The 19,656-nt window shown below is 46.1% G+C and overlaps 1 protein-coding gene across 1 annotated transcript in view; it reads left to right on the top strand.

Annotated features, from left to right (window-relative positions):
- The window catches only part of STS (steroid sulfatase), a 170,851-nt gene that overhangs the window by 59,396 nt on the left and 91,799 nt on the right, over positions 1–19,656 (top strand). The window contains exon 2 of the mRNA XM_019624647.1: positions 2,852–2,981. The gene's annotated coding sequence lies outside the window, so the exon portion shown is untranslated. The remainder of the gene's footprint in view (positions 1–2,851; positions 2,982–19,656) is intronic.

Raw genomic sequence — 19,656 nt, 5'->3', positions numbered from 1 at the left:
TTCCCGGGCGAGGCAGATCAGTCGCCGGCTGCTACGCAGCCGCTCACTGTGGCTGCTGGCCGCTCACGCTGGCTGCTGGCTACACACGGCAGCCCATGGCAACCCACTGCCACAGGGGCTGCAGCCTCCGCCGTCGCCGGCGACTCACGGCAGCCCAGCTCCAGGTTGAGCTGTTGTTCAGCATCTTAGCTGTAGAGGGCAGTGTCACTGGCCCTCATGTGTGGGATCCGAACCGGGGCCCTCTGGTGTCCCAAGCCAGTTCTTAACCATCGTGCCACTCGGCCGGCCCGCTTCTGGGCTATTCTAATGACGGATGCTTTGTCTTTTTCTCATGGTTACTCCTGCGGTGTTTTAAACTCCTTTAAACATTGTCTCAAGTGCACTTAAACCTAATGTCACAACAAAGCAACACAATACAGTTGACATTTGAACAACACAGGCTTGAACTACGCGGATGTACTTCTACGTGGATTTTTTTTATTTTTCAGTAAATACGTGCAGTACTGTAAATGTACTTTCTGTTCCTTATGGTTTTCTCAATAACCTTTCCTTTCCTCAAGCTTACTTTCCTGCAAGGCTATAGTACATAATACTGTATGTAATTATAATAATTATGTATATGTAACATAATACATAATGCAGTTAACATTCCCAATATAACATACAAAATATCTGTGCATCGACTATGCTATTGGGAAGCCTTCTGGTCAACAGTAGGCCACAGTTTTTGTGTCTTGGAGTCAAGGACAGGGATGGTGGACTTTCATTCCATCCTTAGGTCACTATCATTTTCGGCAATGTAATGAGTACCATTGGAGAGGGGATGAGAATGATTGGGGGAGAGGGGGAGGAAGTGACAGTTATGTCGATTACACGTAGACAGAGACAGGAAGGGGTAATGAAACACGCTTATTATTTCTGAACTCACAAACTACTCAAAAATATACATTCCTAAAAATGTAGCCAACTGAACCCCTTGATCTTCTTCAGCCTTGTGCTGTGAGTATAATTTGGATTATAAATTTTGCGTAAAGGGACTTATTTTCACACAGTCTATCGTCATAATGGTGGCTCCACCATTCACAGTTGACTCTGTTAATGGCTTGCGTAAACTGGCAGTGACCCCACCCCCAGCCCTCAACGTGTGTGTTTTTCTTTCTCTGTGATCACACCCACTTGAATGATTCTTAGACCAACGGTCTAATGCACTGATTCGAAACCTTGGCGCTACTGACATTTGAGAGCAGCTTATTCTTTGGGGTGGGGGTCTCTGGGGTGGACGTTTCTTTGTGGTGGCCACTGTCCTGTGCATAAGACATTTAGCAACACTTCTGGGCTCTGCCCACTGGATGCCCGTAGTACCCACCAAATTGCGTGAATCAGAAACGGCTCTAGACCTTACCTAATGACCCCTGTCACACAAAATCACCCGTGGCCAAGAACCACACTAATATTATTTTGAAAAATGTCTTTTGAGCACCACTCCCTTGCCGATATCTGAAAGCCTATTTTCTGTAAATAAAAAGTGTGAGCCTGAGAAAGGAAAAGGATGAATTGGGTCATTTGTGCCTCACAAGGGGAGTCGACCAGTTGTTCAAACCCATGTCCACCAGAGCGGAGTCTTGCCTGATTGGGTCATGGTGACGGGATAGAGAAGGGGACCCTGTCCCGTGGTTCTGCCCTTCCTAGAGTGGGAGGTGAAAGGTCTACGTTGACAGCACACCACTGAGTTCCAACAGGAACTGAACATGAAAAGCCATGCCCGAAGATTGATTACAGTTTCAAATGCCATCTGTGCAGGGGAAATAACATTTCTGAGACACTGATTGACCCTAAGAAATTGTCACTGGAAGCATAACTTCAAAAAAGCAAGCTCCGCATGTACAGAAATCTGTACAACAGCCATTTTTTCTACCACGTGGTGTTCTTTTGTGACTGTGGTTTCCCGAGTGGGATTATTCTTCACATTTTCAAAGTATAAACAATAGATTTAGACATTCGTACATTGTTTCAAGGCATATGCTCGTTTTTGTCTAAATGTCAATGGCTAAAACCTACATATATTTCAGTAGGTTCAAAGTCACCTTTCTCCGCCTTTTTTCTGAGCTCATTTTCATTTCGTGTGTAGGGCTGCATCCCAGAGCCTGAGACACTTTCTGTAAAGGGCCAGATAGTGAACATTTCTAGTTTTTCAAGCCAAACCATCTATCGCAACGACTCAACTCTGACCCTATTTCACAGAAGCTGTCCTAGATAATCAGTAAATGCATGGATGTGGCTGTGTCCTAGTCAAGTTTGTTTCTGACACCAAAAGATGAATTTCATGTACTTTTCACGTATTGCAAAATATTCTTTTTTCAGCCATTTAAAAACGTAAAAATAAAAATTCTTTCTTGGCTTAAAAAAACAGATGGTTGGGATAGGGCAGTCCCGGGGGATGGAGTCTGTGACCCCAGCACTATGAAGAAAGTATTTATTGAGAGTTTGCTATGGGGGACAAATGGACCCTGTCTTTTTGATCCTGAGAGCCTGTGGGGAGAACAAATATAAAACACAAAGAAACCAAATAAATATATTATTTTGCAAATGGTGATAACGGCATTCAAGAGGGAAAAGAGGTACTGTGATAGTCAACAACGGGGACCTGTTTTTGCTTTATATTGGGTAACCAGGTGGGGCTTCTGTGAGGTGGTGGCAACTGCACTGAGAGCTGCGGATGACTAGGAGTTAGGCAGAGAGTGGGAAGGAGAAACACATGGGAAGGGGAATCGTCTAGGCAAGAAAACTTACTTCATTTAAGTTTTTCAGCATATGCTTATCCTGGTACTTGTTCTTTTGAATGAATTCACAGGACGTGCCCGGTGTTCCCCAAGCACCTTTGCTGAGAGAAGGTCGCCTCGCTGTCCTGGCACATGGTGGTCTCAATAACGTAAGACCTTTTGAGGACTGACACCCAAGACTGTCTACGAACTGTTATCAGTGTAAGTAACAGAACCTCCCGTGTGGGTACCTGCTCTCTGAAAACCCCGCTGCCTAGTACCAGCCTGTTTGCCTCGCCCTGACCCTACTGGGCCAAATAACAGTATTTGGTGACTTGTACAGGGCTGTTTGGGGGAGATTCCAGGACTACAGGAATAGCATGAATTTGGAGTTGTCCCCGTATATTTTTCATTTAGAAAGGACTTCGCCGAAGGGGAATATTGATGAACGTCAAACAGATTTTCCTAGAGAGCCACTGCGCTGCCCATGAGGGCAGCGCCGTAATAAGCAAAATCACGTGGCGTGCAGGTGGGGAACTTGAGGACTGGAGGGGTGAAGATTTTATTAACGGTGTCATGCATACCCTGGACCTCGGAGGTGACTCTAATTGAATCAACGGAGCCACCAAGCCATGGCAGAATGGGGAGGCTCTTGGCATACCTGTTGATCTCATTGGCTTTTCTGTGTCACCACCTGAGGGACAGAGCGGGCTGACTTCCTGTAGGAGCGCCCCGTCCCCCGACCGCCCCGGTGGAGGTGAGTGTGTGTGGGGTTGGGGATAGCTTGAGGGACCTGATGTTGAGAATCTCTGTTACAGAAGAGGCCACGTCTCTATGACGATGCCATTGTGATGTCACGGTGGGCACTGCTTGGCATCAGAGCGTGTCCCTGACCCCCTGTAGCAGCAGACTCAGAGAAATGGGCACAGAGATGCTTTCAGAGAAGATAGTGGTCCCGTTGGGACGGAAAGGTCCCCAAACGTGGAACCATGTTGAGGCATCAGAGAGACCGAGGCTGTGGACCCTAGCTGTCCGCTCACGGGCCTCGTACTCTCAAGAAGCTGGTTGACCTCTGCGCCCAGGATGGTTGGGAAAGCAAACGATGCCCTCTGTTTGCAGACATATGAATACCTGGGTGATCCTGTCGGCCAACATGATGGGAGCTGAAGCAAGCGTTGCCCGGAGATTTCAGGATCTCCCAAGGCAGCTTTGGGGTCTTGCATAACTGATGGCAGACCTTTCCTGTTGGGGCTGTTTTGCCCTCTGAGGGGATTTTGGCAATGCCAGCAGGACTGTGGGTTCCATAACTTTGGAGGGGCTTTGCTCCTGGCATCCAGTGGGTGGAGGCCAAGCCTGCTGCTCCCCATCCCTGGGTGCCTGGCACAGTCCCCACCACCAAGTGTCATCTGTCCCCAGTGGCAGTCGCGCCCAGGTGCAGGAACCCAGCTCTGTGCAAGTAGAGACTTTTTCCTTAATCGTCTCTTCCTAGAATGTTCAGTGGCCTTTTAATTGGAGGGATCTGCATTAGAGTTAAAATGAACAAAACCAGAGGACCTTTTAGGATTTCTTTTTTTCTATTTAAACCCCACAGCGGGGGTTCTCCTGCTGTGGAGGCTTATGCACCTCCCACCTCCCGTTTACATTGTATTCCTTCTTAATACTGAGCTGCTTACCGGCTGCCTTTTCTATTGTGATTTCTGCAATTTGTTCTTTGAAAAGGATGGCGTGTTCCTTGTCTGCTTCAGAAACACACTTTTCCAGGGGTTTAGAGAAGAATTTATTTCCTATCGCTCTTGTTAATGCAAGAGCTGGCTTTGATTGCTGACCCAGCTTTCAAGAGCCTTAAGCGCCTGCTAAGTAGAGTTTTATTTTTATTCCTCTGGAAAGCAACTGTACATTGTGCAGAGGAAAAGCTTTGAGGGCTTTATATATTTATTTAGTTTGGTAATTTTAGTCTAGAGGAGAGATTGACATTCTTTTTGGACCTGGCTAGAAAAAAATGGACAGACTCAGTAGCTCATTAAAAGTTATGAGGCTAAAAAGGCTCAGGATTAATTCAAGGTGAACAAACGCAGCTATCACTGTCCTTTCTTAATGCCCTCATGTGAAGTGAGGATCTTTCAGTGGGGACTACAATATCTGTTTCTAAATACCTAATGACAACATCCATTATATCTTACTGACGTCAGGCCTTCCTCACTCGGTGTTCCGGGTTCCCCGAGATGCCAAATGCAAGGTCCTCGATTACGGCACGTTAAACTCTTTCCCTCTACCAAAGAGGATGAAAACGTTGCAGATAATCAAGAAAATACAGTAAAACCTTGGATTGCGAGCAACTTGGTTTGTGAGTGTTCCGCAAGACGAGCAAACATTTCTAGTACATTTTAACTTGGTAAACAAGCAACGTCTTACAATACGAGTAGTTTCTGGAACGAATTATACTTGCAAACCAAGGTATTCCTTCTAACATGTTCCCCGTCAAAAAAGGGTTTAGAAATATTCAAGTTTTCTTATGAAAGGAAAAAAAAAAAAGGACATTTTCTTTTTGTGAAATGTCATTTTGTTTGACCTGCCAGCAGTAAGATGCCTTATTCTGCGTCACTATATAGTAGGAGGGACAGTCAATTATTTTAATCCTTTGATGATGATGATGATGATGATGAAAGGTTTTGCCAGCAGACTAGAAATCCTTCATAAGGATATTTCATGGCAGCAGGTACCCATGATGATAAACCCATGTTGGGGTCAAGGGAATCCCAACCAAAACATGTTGGTGACTGTGCTGTGTCTCAGAGGCAATGCCACAGGGACTGCAGCCTACGCCGTCGCCAGCAACTCACAACAGCCCAGCTCCAGGTTGAGCTGTTGTTCAGCATCTTAGCTGTGGAGGGCNTCACAACAGCCCAGCTCCAGGTTGAGCTGTTGTTCAGCATCTTAGCTGTGGAGGGCGGTGTCACTGGCCCTCATATGTGGGATCCGAACCGGGGCCGTCTGGCGTCCCAAGCCAGCTCTTAACCAACGCGCCACTCGGCTGGCCCAACAAGGATTTCTTAAACACTTACATGTGCTTGTGCTTAAAAAATGAGGACTTCAAAAGCTTCCTCTACAAACGGAAGTCTTACTATATTTTGTGAGTATGTGACAAGGACCAGCTGCGGAGACTCTGATAGAACATCATTATTTAAAAACCAGAGCTCATCAAATTGAAATCGTCTCAAGTAGGGTCTCTTCAGGCCAATAGGAAGCCCAGGTTCATTTTCTTTTTACTCTCATTAGCACAAATTATCATATCTGAGGGTTTTGAAAATTTATGACACTCTCTCCATTGGCAGGAAGACGATATGGTTAGCTTGTGCTTTTTCTGATTGAAAAAATACATAGAACATTTGATAAATACAAGAATCTATAAATAATCATATAAAACCATTGGTAGACCCACTCCCCCAAAACTCATTACGAATAAAACTATATCATCTTTCTTTCCAGTTATGTATAGACATGTCTATATACACATCACAGAAAACATACATATCCATATATACATAAATAGAAATGGTGTTTTTTTTTAATTTGCAATCATGCTGCCTTTACTTGATGTCAGATTCTGCCTTTTGTCTTCTAAAATTACACTCAGAAGCTTTCTTCATGAAAGATATTCTTCAAGAACCAAGAATTTTCAGGGCTGCATAATAGTCTGCCATTTATTCAACCTTTTTCCAATTCTAGCTGCACAAATTTCTAACTAATGTTGGTAGCAATATTTTGATAAACGGCACGTGTGTGTGTGTGTGTATGTGTGGGTGTGGGTTAGTGTGTTCGTGGGATAAATTTCTAGAAACAGAAGCACTGATTCAAAGAGCGTGAACCTGTGGAGACGCCTGATACCCACTGTGAAGCACGCTCCCCACGTCTGTCCAGGTTTGCGTTTCCACAACCCCTGAGAAAGAGCCCCCACATCACAACCTCTCTTCCGAGACGCAGTGTCATCACAGCATCATATTTGGTAGTTTGTCTCCCGTGGGCTTCCTCTCTCTTTATTCCTCAGGTGGGACCTCTGTTTATGATATCCCCATTTTGTATCTTTTCTCCTATTACCCATCACCCTGCCTTTTCACATCATTTTCCTTCGAGACGTCCTCACCTCTATCTCCCCAGCATTCTGCTCAACGACGTCATCTGTTATCGTGTGCCGCTCTCCCAAAAGTTCTGTTCAGGTCTCTAAATGTACTATTTCCAAAGCACCCTTTATTTATTGGTTGTTTGATGATTGATTGATTATCTTTTTTGGGGGGTGGGGCCTTTTGTCTGTCCTTTCTGTTAGAGATTCCTTTCAAATGCATTGTGGCCCTTAGCACACAGTCTGGCTGCCACCACCAGCCCGTCTCCAGTTTGCATCGAAACGGTAGCGTTCTCTGATCTCCTGAGCCAACAGAGATCCTTGGAGGTGAGAGGGATTCTGTGGTGACGATGGGGTTTGAAAGGAGACCACCAGCCGCCGTCTCGCCCCCCAAGGTTGCACAAGCTTGTCTCTAAACCCTTAGCTGTGTGACCCTCCACAGGTCCCTCCGCCTGTCGCAGAGTGGTTTTCTCATTTATACAAGCTGGTGATAAGTGTGCTTCCTTCAGACAGTTCTTCTGTGAGGAGTAGATATGGTGTCACCCACCCTGTCACTCATCACGAATACTGAGCCCTTTTGAGGGGGGCGGGAGGTGTGGGTGACCATGACACCAGAACAGCCAGCCCCACACTTCACTGGGATGGTACCTGTAATGAGCTTGCCATGCGCCGACCCCACTCCACGTGCGGTGGAAGGTGTCACGGCTGTCACCGCATGGTCATCACCGTCATTTACGGACAACACCCCGGGCTGTACCTGGGTCCAGTACGCCCTCAAATGTTACCTGCGTTTGTTTCCACCTGAGAAGGTTCACTTTCTCTACTCCACATCACGTTACGGGATTTTTTGACCAGTGGCTAGGCCACTCCGTGCAAAATTGGTAACCCGGTTTTGCCCGTAGGCAGGTTTACCTGTGTATTTCCTCTCTTAACCTTTCCATGGGGCCGTCCTCCCAAATCCTTCATGCACTCACGCATGCCTCATCGTCTCCAGTTGTACACAAACCAGGCCTGCTATCTAGAAAGAATGACATGCTTTCTCTAGACATCAGAGGAAACCTGAGTCAGTGCCATCCTTCCCGGAATTTTTTTTTTTTAACATCTCCATGAAGGCAGATTACACATCAGTGGGTAATGGCAATGAGGACAAAGGTATCTTGGAGGCATCTATACCAGGGTTCGATTTGTGGCTTCACCTCTTGTACTCCCAGACACGGGTGGAGAGCTCTCTCAGTCTCACTCTCCTTGTGAAGTGAGGATGCGAACGCTGCCCCGTAATGGGTTTTGCAGAAGTCAGTGACGTAATCAGTAGCTAGGGAGGTCGGTACCTTTCTGTTGCCCCTTAATCCAGTCTGCCTCCCGCCCCCATCTACTCCCTGCCCTGCAAAACGCCCCGTAGGAGCTACAGCAAGGGGCTGTCTGCCCTTTGGTTCTGGTTGAGCTTAACCAAGGAAAGCCAGGAACTTGGAAGAGGAGGGGACTCAGGTCCAGGAATCCATCCAGCCCCCTCTTCCGTCCCACCAGTCTTGCCCAGGAAGGGCTGTATTAAGGTCCAGGGGTCCCAGTTCCCCTCAAGGGTCCTCACTGCCTCTGGTGACCACTGCCTCCCCTTTGGCATTGGGGGTGGTACCAGCGTTCAGAGCCGACCCTCCACCCGCTGGCTTCCCTGTTACTCCTGCTCACGTCACTGCCAGCTGTCTTTTCAGTGACGTCCCCTGTATGTCTCCCGTTCTGCCTATATCTTGTCTTCCCTGCTGGGCTCTGTGACATTGTGGTGCCCTCCTGGCGCCCCCAGGAAAACGGCAGCCCATTCCCACTGGGCCGCCAAGGCCACGCACGGTAGCCCTGAAGCGAAACAGGAGCTGCTCGTTGGGAGCTCACGCGTGATAGCAGACGTATTGGAATATGGTGCTCACTCAAGCTGAACGGCGTTGTCTAGCCAACTAACCGAGTGATGGATACGCTTATCTGCCCTGCAACCTAATAATTAGGTAACGAGCATCTCCCGAGATGGGGCAGGCGCACACCTGCACCATTTTTTTTTTTTGATTTTTTTTAAATCGACATGATGTTAGTTAAGTAGCATCTGGCTTTGGGGACACGCTTAGCAGCCAGGATGCTGCAGCAAGGGCTGTGATTCTGTTGTCTGTGTGATACCTTGCAGGGAAGGAAGGTGGGTTTTCTATAAAAGTCAGACTTGAAAAGGGCCGCAACTCTGCTGGTCCAAGAGTGTCGTCACCCCAGCCAGCCTGGCCTGCATGATGACAAATAGAAAACACAGATACAGACTCGGTAAGGGGAGGCTTTTATTCAAGAGGGTTATTGCAAAGGGGGAAATCTCTGACGATACAGGCTGTGAGGGTTTCAAAGGTGAGGCGAAAAGCGTTTTTCTGTTACAGGGAAGAGTAAACCAGGCCAGAAGAACTGGGCATGGGGGAATGGGATGAAAGGGTGGCCTGAGTGGACAGTAGATCAGAGAATGGTTTACCCTGAGGCCGTTCTGTCCCCAGCTGGGGCCATCAGCTGCCTCAAGCTGAGGGGGGACCAGAGGTCACCGTCCTGGGGAAAGGAGCAAACGGGAACCAAAGTTTGGTTCACAAGCGTTTTGTTCCCTTGATCAGTGGGGACAAGCAATTCAGTCAGTCGTTTGGAAGACCAAGAATGAGAATTGGAAGGGCTTGCCTTGGGCTGAGGCCCAGGTAGTATCAGCAAAAGGGAGAATTCCCTCCTCTACTCTTATTGAGTTCTTACGGCTGGACTAATAATGAAATGGACCCAAGACTTCATTCACAGGGACAAAGACTAATTTATAATACGTGTGCATGGGAGATCATAAATGATGGTGCTCTCTTAACATGATGAAGCAGCCCGCTTTTTATACTTTTTAGGCAAAAAAAAAAAAAGAAGGATACATCTGTGAAGAAATGACAGGGCAAAGAGACTTAGGTTGAGGTGCTCATGACTGAGAAATTTAAACAGTTTTGGTTTGCATAGTCAATTAAGAAAGGACTAGCAAGGTTTGCTTGTGCAAGCTTTTGGGCCCTGAGCTACTTAACTCTAGCAATCAGGGTGTACTCCCAGCCCCTGGGCAGCAAGGAGAAAGCCTTTCACAGGATACACTGATACCCTGCATTCAGGAAGACCAGGGAGGGTCAGTGTGACCTTCCTGTATTGGCCGCTGTTCAAGTAACTCTAATTCAAAGCAATCAATATGCTATTGTGGGATGTTTTGGGGCCGGCCTGGCCTGGGCCCTGACACTTGGCATGGGAGCCATTGTGAGTCTCCTCCAAGTCATATGGAGAGGGAGGGAGAGATTGTTTGCAGTCAACCATTTTGCCGAACACCAAGGGTGAGAGCATCTCCTAGCTGTCGCTGTTTTTTAAGATCACAGTGAAATGCCAGCGTTGTCAGCGCGATGACTTCATCCTAACTGCCTCTTCTCCCATTTGTGGGTTGTGGAGACGCGGACACAATATTTCAATACAGCCTTCAAAGGACACACCAAGGGGAGGCATCCGTAGGCATCCCTTCGTTGCGTGACCTTCACAACCTGTGTCGTTGGCCATGCCCCGGTAGCAGGGCCAAGCCGGATGGAAAAGTTGTGCTTGAGAACGATGCCAAGGCTCGGTTGGGCAGGCCCTCTTTCTAGAAGGTTCCTCCTGGGACGAAGGCTAATAAACTCCTGCTGATGCAGAAACTGCGAGTGGAGGTTCAGTGGATGAAGTTGCTACCTCCTGGACCATCTGCTCGCATCCCCAGTGACAAGGGCGAAACTTGGCCGTAGCCTATTGCTTTTCACCCTGAAACAGAGCTGGGAACTTGATGGTCGCTACCTGCGTCTTTTGGGTCTTCTCTCAACAAGGATTGTCATGCACGCGTTCTGAAGTCTGCTGTTGCTTGGTAATTTCCATTGATTGTAACGATTTTCTGTGAGGCTTAGCAAGACAAGGCTTGGAAGGGGTTATGAATGGGGCTGATTACCAAGATGCAAATTGCTTTTATGGCTGTTTCAAAACATCCCAGTGACCCATCATTACATTAGGTGGCCAACTCATTTGTTAATTATCATCTTCCTGGCGGCTTTATCGTGTCAGGCGATCGCATCCAGGGCCCAGCAGGCAGAGCAAGAAGCATGGTGCAGAGAGACGCCAGGCAAAAACAGAGGAGAATGCTTATTGGGTGGGGTTTCTTGCTCACGAGGTATGCATTTGTTTTTTCATTTCCGCCTCAGGGTATCATAGATGATGAGTTTACTTGTAGACTGATAGGATCTCCTGGTTGGGAAGGATTAAACTGGCCATTTTGTTCAAATTCCCTCCATGTCCAAAAAGCAATTCGTCTGCAATGTCTCCGACAGATGGGCATCTTTCAGCCTCCACCGGGTCGTGGCAGGACAGAGATGCAATTTGACAGGCTGATCATTTCGTGGGCTGGCACGCTCTTGCAAGCTTAAGTTCCTGATTTTGGACAGAGTCCTAGGCCTGGCCTCGGAGACAACAGCTAAATCTTTTTCTCTCTTTTGGAAACAGCCACTCAAGCAAATTTAAATACAACTGTCATGCCTTTTGTGCTCTGGGGGAAAGGTTAGCAGTTCCTGCGTTGTCATCATCATCACTTAGACATAATGTTTTCTGTACCCTCAACAGCCTGTTTGTTCTTTCCGTGATAAGCTAACTCGTGTCTATCCCTCTTAAGTAGCAGTGATCCGAATGGAAAAATGTTCCAACTGTGGTCTGATGTGTGCAGAGTCAAGTGCGTCTTCCCTTCCTCATCCCCAAAGAAGTCCCTATTAACGAGCACGGAAGCAGCATTCATTTTAACCTTCGTGACTTCACGTCACTCCTTCACTCATCGGGTGTCGGTTAAAATCTTCCCAAGAGTTGCAATTAGGCCATATCTTACCGTCAGTGTCGTCGTGCCGATGACCGTGACTCCTAAATAAGTTGATGACACGTGTCATTGTGGAATTTTAATTGGGTCTCCTTTCCTCTGTGCTTCCACCTGTGACAATCTCCCTGAGACTTTATTCTCTTCCAAAGCACACGCGACCTTCCACGTGTTGCATCCATATTCTCACCGCGCATTCACACAAATTATCAGGATAAATTATTGCATCAAAGAACCATAAAGCAGTCTCAAAACCCTGTCAGACTCACTACAAAGGTTTTACAAATCAGCACTGACTTAGAACATCCGTTTAGCCAGCCACAACTCAGAGACACTGTACCGTGAGATTTTCAGAGTCTGGGCTAGAATTCCTCTTTCTTCTGCTGGTATTACCCGGGTAAGAGGTCCGGGAGCCCCCCTTGAAGGAGACGAGGCCTGCGTTGTCCCCAGTGAGCTAAGTGTGACTCCAGTGATGGCCATTTATATTCCTATGTGAACACAAGCCACCTATAACGATAGTAGTTCTGGAATCATGTGGCAGATACGTCTTGAATGAGCTAATCTCTGGTTCCTAATATCTTCATGTTTTACGTACAAATAATGTCGTTGTTTATAAAACAATATCATCACACTGCATGCCCCGCCCAGTCAGCACGTCTACGGATATTTACTGAATACATACAGCGTACTCAGTGACAATCCTGGGAGCCATCTGTTTACATGTGCAGAGGCACCTTTGTGTAATAGATAGGGAGCTGCCATTGTTAGCTAATTAATGAAGGGAAGTATATCCTCCTATCAAGTATAATCACGGCGCTGTTTGAACTCGGATCGTCTTGGTTGACGATTGTTATAACTGTCTGTCCGCAAGTGAAATAATAAGCCTGAAGTTTACGCAAACTCAACCTGTGAAAACCCTTGCTGGGGGCATGTGTTCACTCGGCAGAAGATGGTTTTCAGTCAGGGCCCCCAATTCCAGCAGGGGCGAAGGCAGCAGAGGGTCTCTCGTTTGTAGGAAGGTTCATCGCACAGGTTGGATTGCATGCTCAGCTTTTATTTATTTATTTATTCATTCATTCATTCATCCATTTATTAGTTTCAGGTGTACAAAACAATTTACTAGGTAGACATGGACACCCCTCACCAAGTGATAACCCCCGTCCCTGAATCTACTACCTGTCTGACATCGTCATCGTATATTGCAGGCTCCACGTTCTGATTTCATTTTATAATTTTAACTCGGAGCCTCCCAGGCTGCTGAGGAGGTAAAATGCTGCCGCTGCTGTGGAAAACGATTGGGTGTTTCCTCAATAAGTGAAAGAGGATTTCCACGTGACCCGGCCATTCCCCTTCTAGGTAGCTACCCCGTAGAAGTCTAAAGAGGTGTTCCAACAAAAACCTGTACAGGAATGTTCATGGCAGCACCAGTGAGAATACTGCAAAAGTGGATCAACACAAATGTCCACCAACGGATGAGCAGATACACAAAATGGGGCAGAACCATGCAGTGGAATAGTATACAGCCATAAAAAGAAACAAAGGGTGAATACTCGCTACAGTGCCTGTGGACCTTGAAAACATGCTGCTTTGTGAAAGAAGGCAGACACAAAAGTCCACATAGGGTGCGAGTCCATTTATATGAAATGTCCCAGTAGGCAAATCCATAGAGAAAGTAAGTTAATGGCTGCCAAGGGCTGGTGGGAGGGGGACATGGGGATGGATTGCTGAATGGGCGCAGAGTTTCCTTTTAGGGGTGATGAAAAATTTCTGGAGCTCGGTAGAGATGATAGTTGCAAAACCTTGTGAATGCACTCAATGAGGTAACTATGATTTCGAGACTTATTGCTTCACCTTGTCATTGTGAGCTGGAGGGCTGTTCCCTTTGAGTTTCTACATCTTAACTGGCAGCAAAAGCTGATTGCTTATTTCATATCCTGTTTCTTCCTCTTTTTTTTTTTTCCTTTAAACATTATCAACTGTCTACATGCATCTTGACTGGACAGAGACTAGCTGTCACCATTTGCATTCTGGGGTGTCCTATCAGGGTATTTAAGAGCCGATGACAAAGAGCTAAGAAGTATAGATTAGTGGTAATTCTTAGTGAAACCTGAGGATCAGATTTAGGGTATCAAATTGAGAGCTGGAGCCCAGAGGTCAGGACCTGGTGGGACTCGTGTGAACTGGAAGGTTCACACGAAAATTCAGTAGAAAATTCAGGAAAATGGAGTAGAGGGGGGCGTGAGGGTAGCCCCCGAAGTTGGACACCGTACACAGGATACATGAGTGATGTGGGAGGGATGGCACTCAATTTATATAGTACTAACGTTTACATGTACATTGTAATAACAAAAAGACGTTTACAGGACTTGGTCCTGTTGAGTTTTTAACCGCCTTGAGACACAGAGAATGGACATGGAGAAGGCGCTCTGACACCCCTTTAGCTCTGTTGGAATTCATATCTTGTTTTTTCTGCCTTGGCTTGTTTCTGAGATCCTGTATCCAAGAGGATGAGGCTGGCAAGCTCTCCATTTACCTGTGCTGCCACTTTGGCTGAGACTGATGTGATAGACACAGTGGGCAACCAGTGTCCCATTTTAATGCAGGAGTGAGAAGGACGGTCTGCTTCCCCCAGGCCCTCGATTGCAAGGCTGATTCTTTGGGCACAAGGATAGCAGGCAGGGGCTGCCACTGGTCAGGGGACCGTGGCGTGAGCTGGCACTGACACCCAAGCACACAGGGCTCTTAGCTGGAGTCCCACCGGCCAACTGGGTCACCTTTCTCTGAGGCCTTTGGGTGGGTTCCACGTAGATGCACAAGCAAGGATGCGATCATTATGACGTGACTTTGGACCACTTTTACATCGAGTCTTCCTCTGGCTGGACGTTGACCCTTGGAGAATGTTCTCATGGGACCATGCATTGTCAGCTGCCCGCCTTCTTAACTACCAAAGCAAGGAAAACAAACAAACAAAACACCTGTGCGTTCTCCTTACAGATCCTCAGGGCTCTGTGCACACGTTGATTGGTAGTCGCCAAAATTAGCGGTGGTGATGTGACAGCTCGAGGGAGGGACATCCCATCCTGGCAGGAAAAAACGACCAGGCTGATTATCATTTCTCTGACATGCCTTTAAACGCAGACGGATTGACTCGCTTGCCGAAGGGAGAGGTGAAGAATAACAGCCGGGTGGCCATGTACTTAGCGGGGACGTCTCCGTTGCTGTGAGCTGCCTTTGTCTTCCTTCCTCATCTAGTTGTTAAATCCGTCAGGCTTGGCCCCGCTGCCTAACAGCTAAAATAACGTTCTTCTTTTTCATGCCAAGTCGTTGCCCGGCTGAATGGTTCTCACCCCCATAAAGAAAGTTGTGCTACGCCAGACAGGACAATCCCAGAGGCCTTCGGATAGGTACAGCACTGATTAACACAGCAGGATGCAAAGAAGCATTTCACCCCATTTCCAAAATTCTCGCTCATCCTCCAAAAGTTCTGTGTATTCTGTTTTCCTCTCTTTTTGCATTTACTGCCCATGCACGCGTTCTCTTCCATTGCCCATCCCTTCTGCCATCTTTCATACTGAATGTTACACATTCAGGGGAGGTCGGGGTATTTTGACCAGGGGATTCTGGGATGTGCAAATACCCCAAACCTCGACCCAGGCACCGTTTCTTCCTGTGAGGTCCCTGAGAAAACTGTGTGCAGAGGTGACCTGTGTGGACAGAGGAGCACGTTATTTATTGGCTCCAGCCCTGAACCCCCAAAAACCACTAGCAGGGAAGATCGGAATCTATTCAGCTTGGTCCCTGCATATGACATGCATCTGGCCATCAGTTCCTCAGACAGCGGGAGGGGTGACGGGGCTCTCTGGGGTCTCCCTTGTAAGGGCACGAATCCCATTCAGGAGGGCCCCACTCTCACTTCCTAACTGTCTCCCCAAATCCCCACCTCCTGATGTCATCACATGGTGGTTAGGGCTTCGACATATGAAATTGGAGGGATGGGACTTAAACATCCAGACCAACGCAGTTTCTAGATTTTTTTTATTACAGAATCCTACCCCCACTAAAGAGGTCACCCAGCCCTGGCCTCTTCACGCTTTCCTCCATGTCCTACCCGCATGATCATGGTTCTCCAGGACCAAGGACGTGCCCCCTTGGGGTGACTCTTAACGTGCCATTGGGTAAAGTCCTAGGATGTTCACATTTCCCAGAATTTGGAGGAGCACTCTGGCACACAGTTTTCTTTGTAAAGTTCAGGAAATTGTAGATACAGAAAAGCATTAGGTAAGCTGTGATGAGCAGATAACAGCAGAGCATGTAGATTTGGGGGCTAACTAGCGGTATTAATAGACTAAGCAAGAGAGTGATGCTCTAAAAATAAGAGGCCTTTCAAAGTGAGAGGTCACAAGCGTTTATGTGAGATCTGTGAGAATAGCTATCCGGGAAGCCCTGATTCAGGCAGAAGCCCAGATGGTGTTCCAATGAGGACACAAAGGCCAGGGGTGTTTATGACAAAAGGAAGGGTGACAGTGACGTCACAGAAGGAAAGTGTTGCCATTGGTGCAGATAACGTGACATAATGACCCTGATTCTAAACAATGTTTCTAATTTTCAGTCCTGAGTCATCCGTCCTGTAGTCATGACACCCGCTTTCTTGTTACCTTTGCAAATAGTTGCTTGGGGCACAGTGTTGCTAAGTCCCCATCCTAAGGTGACTTTGTCCTGTTTTAACATCCAAGGGTGTGAGAAGTAAGACAGGTGAGGCCAGTCCTCTGGGACGGCAGATCCAATTCCATTGTAAAGGGGTTCCGTTTCTATAACTTTGACAAGAGAAATGGTTTGCTTTCACATGGTCACCTTAGGATGAGTGCCATTTTTATCGGTGCCTCAGCTAAAGCACAAAGGTGCCCCATGACGGACCCCAGGATCCGGCTTGAGTAGTTCAAACTGAAATTGGGGTGGGCGAACCCCATCTGTGAGCTCGCTCCAATTATTCCAAGTGGGAATGCACTGGGACGCGTGAGGTGTGCGCTCCTAACAAGCCTTATTCAATTAAAGCCTTAAAGCAGTTATTCCAGCTGCTTTCATCAAGGGTAGGCATGTCTTGATTATAGAACTGTTTTCAAAACATGTCGTCTTCCAAAGCTTAGGAAAAGTGAAGGGAAGTTGAAGGGTAGACAGAGAGAGCCCACGTCGGTTGTTCACATTTGTGAACGTGTTGTTCTCTTGAGAGTACAACTCCATTCCCAAATGGAGTTCTTCAATTTGCAAAACAAAAAAATGTAATTTAGTGTTCAGATGACCTCATCCTAAAAAGGCAATCCACTCACTACTCACTACAAAATATACTTTTCACAAAAGGACACTTTATCAAAGCTTCGTGACATCGCGTGTGTTCCAGAGAGCGTGATAATGTGACTAAGTATTTGCTTACAATAATTATGAATTATTGTGTGCAGACTGGGCGAATTTCTAATACTTTGTCTTAGAAGCAAACCACTAGATGTAAACATCTAGCTACAAGAGATTCGGCTATTTACAATGAAAACAACGAATCAGCAGCAATGAACATGTCTTTGTAAAAATTTGGGAAAACATTGAAATAGGAATTTTTCTAAGGCATTTTTTACGTCTACAAAAATAAAAACACCTGTTTTAAACACATCTTTGGATGAGTTTTTTTGCTGTCCAAATGTGAGGCTATTTTTTTCTTTGTGAATTTCAAACAGGGAATCTGTTTAGATAACACTTTGTTAACCGGATTTCATTTGTTATCCATGGCTTGAATTGGAGAAAAACTGCATTTTTCTAACCATAAGATGGTTTGTAGTGTAGGTCTTTATCTATTTTTCAATAAGCCTTTTCTCCATGAAGCAGATATATCTGGAAGATAGCCGTTGCCATGGTAAAATTTGTTATGTAACCACAGTGTTAATTTTCTTTTAATGAACAAATTTAATGTAATTACATCTCCGGTTATGAGAGTGTACTTTTGTTTCTGTACTTCAAAATAAGTCTGTTTTAGGAAGAGCTCCTTTCTAAAAAAAAAAAGTGCTTTTTTCTTTGGACACATTAAGGTTGTTCAGAAAAATAATTTGGTGTTTTAAAGGGGGAAATTATGCAGATTTTCAGAGCTTAATGTGCCATGCTGTTAATATTTTCCAGCACTTTCATTTAATGTTTAAGTACTTTTATCAACCAACTCTGTTTAAATAGTTTAAAACATCTTTATAAACACCTTGTTCTCATCCTTACTTGTAGGGCGCGGAAAATAACGTCTGGGTACATTAGATGGTAATAATTTATATGCATTGGGACTCTTCATGGCTATCAACAAACGTAAATTTGCAAACATTCTTAATTGGGCTAGAAGGAAGTCCTGACCCTACGCCTAATAATACCTACCCATTTTGAGGTATAATTAGTGATAAACTGTCGCCTTGTGCTCACCAAAACCATTCGGCCATTCGGAAATTAATATAGATATTAATCATTATTAATGGGCTTTTACACTCTTGGGCTTAATTTCAATAATAATTTTTTTTAAAGCTGGGCACCTGTAGTAACCCCCTCACCACAACACACAGAAACTTGGAATGCATTTTGCCCAAGCAGCACACACAGGTACAATGGCTCCTGAGGATGGAGACATTCTAGCATCGAGAGAATCCATCATCGTAAACCCCAGACGTTTTGTGGCTTCATGGTTCTTTTTCACAGCTAATGGCCCCCCTCCCTCTTCAGAGAGCAAGGTTAAAGAACCGTTGGTCACTCTGTCTTTCTGACACCTCGTATCCAGTCAATTACCACGTCCTTTGAATTGCATCTCAAATCGGTTCTGTTCTGCTCGCCCGCCTGCCCCCACCTAGCCTGGGTACCAGCATCGTTGTGGGGTTCTGGGCGTTGTCTGCACATCCTGTCCAGCCTCTGCCCAATCCATCCACCACGGAGCAGCAGAATGGCTGTCTGAAGATGCAAATCAAACATGGCGGTCATCCCTTGATTAAAAACCTTAACCGTCTTCCCATCACTTGTCGATAAAGATAGATATCCTCTGTGAGCAGACAGCGCCCCCCAGGTCTGACCCCTACTGTTTATGGAGACTTTTCCCCACCTCATGGTAAGACTTTTGCAGGGGAAAAAAACAAACAAGCAAAAAACAAGGCACACAGTCATAGGCATGCTGTGCATTCAGCCATTTGTTCATCAAACCCAGAAATGAAAAGAATGTGCAAAGAGGCATATCCCCTGGGTGATTCTCTGAGTTGTGTGTGTGTGTGTGTGTGTGTGTGTGTGTATGTGTGTTCTCTTTTGTACATTTATAATAAAAGTGAAACCCCAGCAACACAAAGTTTATTTGAAAGAAAAAAAGATCGGATTTGAGTTTTGTGTACAGTAGGAAGCAGAGTAGCCCCAGGTAGATCTCTGAATGGGTGGAATTTCAGCAAAATTTTACCGAAGACCCAGAGCTTGGATTTTGTTCTATTTCTCTCTTTCGGTCATATCCCCCTGGGCTACCAAACGTCCTTTCTTCCGTGCCTCGCATTTGCAGTTGTAAAACAAAACTTCCTTTTTCACATGGTTGGCGAACGGAGCAATGCATCTTAAAGTTACTTCTGTGAATCCCGATACCTCATTAGTAGTGAAACGTATCCTTGAAATAAGTTCTGCATGACCTTCCCAGCCACTGCCGAAAAAGCTTTGTTCAGATTCTCATTAAGCAGTGAAAACTTCCCATCTGAAGCTATTGTACTTGGTGTTAGCTCTCGGCAGCTACTAACCAATGACTCCAAAACATAGCAGCTTAAAGCAACACACACTTGTTAACTTGCAGTTTGTGTGGGTCAAGTTCCTATACTGTGATCGACCAGCCGGCCAGGGTGGTGGTCTCATCTGAC

The sequence above is a fragment of the Hipposideros armiger genome, unplaced genomic scaffold, assembly GCF_001890085.2.
Source record: "Hipposideros armiger isolate ML-2016 unplaced genomic scaffold, ASM189008v1 scaffold_598, whole genome shotgun sequence".
Classification (NCBI taxonomy): domain Eukaryota; kingdom Metazoa; phylum Chordata; class Mammalia; order Chiroptera; family Hipposideridae; genus Hipposideros; species Hipposideros armiger.
This window is presented reverse-complemented; position numbering and strand designations above follow the sequence as displayed.